The sequence below is a fragment of the Hyaena hyaena genome, unplaced genomic scaffold, assembly GCF_003009895.1.
Source record: "Hyaena hyaena isolate Hyena2069 unplaced genomic scaffold, ASM300989v1 scaffold_507, whole genome shotgun sequence".
In the NCBI taxonomy this organism is placed as follows: domain Eukaryota; kingdom Metazoa; phylum Chordata; class Mammalia; order Carnivora; family Hyaenidae; genus Hyaena; species Hyaena hyaena.
In genome coordinates this window covers 528,082-532,937 of record NW_024081140.1, presented here as the reverse complement: position 1 = coordinate 532,937, position 4,856 = coordinate 528,082, and the positions used below count along the sequence as shown (strand labels likewise).

General features: G+C 36.4%; 1 pseudogene; it reads left to right on the top strand.

Moving 5' to 3' along the window:
* The first annotated feature begins 909 nt into the window (after positions 1 to 909).
* LOC120247211 lies at positions 910 to 1,508 on the top strand (annotated as a pseudogene).
* Positions 1,509 to 4,856: the final 3,348 nt, after the last annotated feature.

Here is a 4,856-nt window from a genome sequence, read left to right as displayed (position 1 = left end):
ATTTTATTATTTTTTATCATTTTAGTTGTTGCATTGTGTCTTTTCAGTTTTGTAATGGTTTTATGTGTTTTTGTATATCCATAAGAAACACATACCGTGCTAAAGTATAAATAACTGAGTTTAAATATTCTATGAATAGTCTGATCATTTATTTATCCATCCATCCACTGAAGAAACAAAGATATCTGAGTATCTATTCTTAACTGGCATTGCAACTACAAAACTAAATGTTATAGCTTGACAGACTTAAAAATATTGTTTAAAATCTAGTATGATAAGTGCTATACATGCACATGTACATGCATACACACACACTCAACATATACAGTGCTGGACCAAAAAAAAATCTAATTTTAAACTTGCAATATGGACAGGGAAAGCTTTACTAGGGAAAAATCATCTGAACTAGGCTTCAAAGCCTAACAGGGGATTTTTAAGCACTTAAGACAGTTGTTTACTTGAGGAGGGAGAAAAAAATCAGGGGCAATGACAGACAGATTAGCATATAGCCTGAGTTGAATGAGATGGGACCAGATACATGAAGACAAAGGCAGAAACTAAATCATAGAATACTTTGTAATTTCATCAAAGGACTTTGGACTTCAGACTATGGCCAATATAGTACCCCTGATGTGAATATAACATTTGAATAACGAAATTCATTTTCAGTTTTGAAAATTCCTATAAGAGCAATACGAATGAATCAAAAGTATATAGAGGCAAATACATTAATTCACTAGGAAGTTACCACATAAGTTTATAAGGTATCATGAGGAACTAAATTAAGCCAATGAAGTGAAAATAAGAAAATGTCTTGAAACAGTTTGTGAACTGCTCAGAGTCAGTGCTGCAGGCTGGTGCCTTGCCTCCCAGGATTCTTCCAGGCTGTCTGCCCAACCCGGCCCCATAATGCCCATGGACCTCAGCAAATGGTCTAGGACTTTGAGTTTATGGGAAGTGGATGAGCAGCCACAGCATCTGCTGCAGGTCAGATACACCAGGGTGTAGGTCGACCTGTTGGGCAAATTGCTGACACCCACCCAGGTTAAGAACTGACCCACCAGTACTTCATGGGGTGGCCTTGATCCACATAAACTTCACACCTTGGTCATGACAGATCCAGATGCTCACAGCAGGAAGGACCCCAAATACAGGGAACGGCACCATTTTCTGGTGGTCAACAGGAAGGGCAATGACATCCATAGTGACATAGTCCTCTCTGATTACACCGGCTCTGGGCCTCCCAGTGGCACAGGCCTTCAATTGCTACATCTGGCTGATTTATGAGCAGAGTGGGTCACAGAAGTATGATGAGCCCATTCTCAGCAACTGATCTGGAGACCATCACGGCAAATTCAAAGTAGCCTCTTACCTCAAAAAGTATGAGCTCGGGCACCTGGTGGCTGGCACATTACCAGGGTGAAAGAGATCACTGTGTACCCCAACTCTATTAGCAGCTGAGAAGTAGAGACATTCTGGGGACAAAGAAATCATCCTTGAGGTGTTGAGTTGTGTTTTCAAGTTCAGTGATGCATGTAGATTTCTCTGCTTCCCAGGTTCCCATTCTCACAGGGGAGGCCTGAGCCATCAGGTAGTGGTTTAGGGTGACTTTTCATTCTGCCTAATTTTTATAATTCTAGAAATTCACACCCAGGTTTATGTTCTGAGCAAATTTGAACTATATTTTGGGGAATTTTTGGTACTAGGTTAGAGTCATCAACTGTGAATATAAGAATAGCAATACAGAATTTAAAGAAGAAAAAGATGGGGGCGCCTGGGTGGCTTAGTCGGTTAAGCGTCCGACTTTCGCTTAGGTCATGATCTCACGGTTCGTGGGTTCGAGCCCCGCGTCAGGCTCTGTGCTGACTGCCAGCTCAGAGCCTGGAGCCTGTTTCAGTCTGTGTCTCCCTCTCTCTCTGACCCTCCCCTGCTCACGCTGTCTCTCTCTCTCTCTCCTAGAAATAAATTAAAAAAAAAAAAAACCATTAAAGAAGAAAAAGATGAACAGGTCTACAGTAATAGAGCAGAGCATCAAAGACTCTTTAAGAAAGCTTTAAGAGAGAGAGAGATTTGTTACCTCTGCCTTTGTGAGTTCAAGTCCAGAATCGTGCATTATGGCACTTTTGGGAGTGTTTTCACTGCCATGTCCCTCACCAAGACAGCCAGAGACTGGTGTAGCCACTAACCCCCAAAGTGGTACATTCTCTGACTACTTACTAGGGGTTAGTGTCCCACTCTGGCTCCTTTAAAGAGCAGTACTGGGAAAAGCGATAGAGACAATTGCTTTGTGGTTAAGGCAAAGCCATACAAATGAGCTTCATCGCTGGGTGAGAGGTTGTCAGAAATTCTGAAGTCTGCACCCGTTAAACTCGTCACTCTCTGTGTAAGAAACCCTGATTTGGAGTTGAGCAATGTTGCATTATTTCTGCTGTTACAATTGAATAAAAATAAAATCATAGTGTGGATGAAAAAAAAGAGAAAGAATGTGTGAAAAATTGGTGGGATATAGTAATCTATTGTGTGCGAGGTCAGGACTGTAAGAGAGAAGGAAGATCTGCCAGATGGTCCTATGATTTCACTTTTGAATAGGAAGACAGCATAATTTTTTATCCAAATATTAAAATTTAGGAAAATGAAAGAGGGTTCTAAAATAATCAAACTTTCATAATCTTGACTTTTATATCTTAATGAATTTGTCACTAGTATATTAGTGAATACATACTTTTATTCAAAACTATTCTTAAAAATAAAATTACTTGTACAAGTAGAAATGCTTACCTATATATATCAAGGCAAAGCAAAGCATTGAAAAATAACATAAGTAGAATTACTATCTTTGGCTTACATTGATAACTTTAATCAATTTCTTAGCCATATCAGTGTCTCAAACTGTGTCCCTGTAGAAAGTACTTTTTAATGTGTTCAGATAATTTTTTAAATTAAATTGCTTGCAATTTTTCTCAGAGCTGTACTTTATGGTCAATAAATGTGAAGTAGTGGGCTGCTTCTATTGTTAAAGTTCTGTAGGCCAGAAATATTTTTAACTGAAAAAAATCTTCTGTATTTTTCCTAAGGTACCTGTAAACTCAGAGCTGATTCTACTAAATAAAAGATATTCTTCATTATATGTTTTTTTTTTTAATTTAAACACATAAAAATTTTATCCCAAGCAGGGCACCTGGGTGGCTCAGGCAGTTAAGCTTCCAATTCTTGATTTTGGCTCAGGTCATGATCTCATAGTTTGTGATACAACACCCTGCATTGAGCTCTCCGCTGACAGCACAGAGACTGCTTGGGATTCTCTCTCTCCCTCTCTCGCTGCCCCTCCCCAACTTGTGTATGCTTACTCACATTCTCTTTATTTCTCCCTTTCTCTCTTTCTTTCTCTCTCTCAAAATAAAGTATTTTTACCAGCACTGGTGTTTTCCTTTATTCAAAGTAACATTTTTCAACAAGTATTTTTGTATAACAAAATTCATCAAATAATGTCTTTATGATTCTTTTCAATATCTTGTCAAACTTAGATGCTACAGTAAACAAAAGCTGTCTCAATTTCTTTCTGTTCTATTATAGAATATTAATTTATTCAGTTAAAGAGAACCTTTAAGAGTTTTTCTCAGAACACAAGTTATTCTGTAGCTCAAGTATAGATTTTAAAAAATAAGTTATGGTCCCTGTTTGAGCTCTCATCATCTGATTTTCTAGATGTTTTTTGTTTGTTTCTTTTATTAAAATTTATTAAATTTTAAATTTAATAAAATATTAAATTAAAAAATATTATTAAAAATTATTCTTTTATTTCCATTTTCATTTCAATGTTCTGAAAGTGTTAAACTTGACATTTTTAAAAAAGATTTCCAACAAAAGAGTTTGAAAAGAAGTAAACTAGAATTTAGAAAACTCTTTTACAAAATAGTTCAATACCATTGTAGGACACTTAGATTCATTTACAAGGTTGTTTTAAAGGATAAAGCATTTCTCCAAATTTATTGATGGTAAAGAACAAAGAAAGAAAGTGTGAAAACCCTCTTTTGTAAGTATGTTTTATATGTACAGATGCTATAGGTTACAACTTGATATATTAGACTGGCAATATACTACAAATTGTTGGAGATAATTATTAAATTTGTGTGTATATAACTAATTCCAAATATATTCACTCTCCATACATTTTTTAATTCAAAAATAATATTACCTTTACTATGACTTTATGATCTACAAATATTTATATTTTTAACTCTCTAAAGCTTATCATTTTAACCTTCAATGTTGAAGTTTTAAGTATTTAAGAATTTTTTAATGTTTATCTATTTTCCATAGAGAAAGAGACAGAGTGCAAACGAGGGAGGGACAGAGAGAGAAAGGGAGACAGAATCCGAAGCAGGTTCCAGGCTCCAGCACAGAGCCTGACACAAGGCTTGAACCCACGAACCACAAGATCATGACCTGAGCTGAAGTCAGACACCCTGACTGAGCCACCCATATGCCCCTGAAATTTTAAGCATTTTAGAATTTTAATCACAGTGATCTCAAGTGTTTCATCATAGAATGATTAGCTTTCAAAAGCTTTAGAGTCCATTGATTAAATAAAGCTATAAGTGTCATTGGAATTAAACTGACTTTCTATTTGAAATAACTTGAGATCAATTTAAACCATGTATCATTTAACCCTTTGCAAAGCTTTTCTTTGGAAAATAGAGCCAACCCATGAATAGTTGTTACTATATTGTTGTATATGCTTAAGAAAACTTGAGATTGAGGGGTATTGAGCCTGGAAACTGTTTAAGATTCTCTCTCTTGGGGGCACCTGGGTGGCTTAGTCGGTTAAGCGTCCGACTTTCGCTTAGGTCATGATC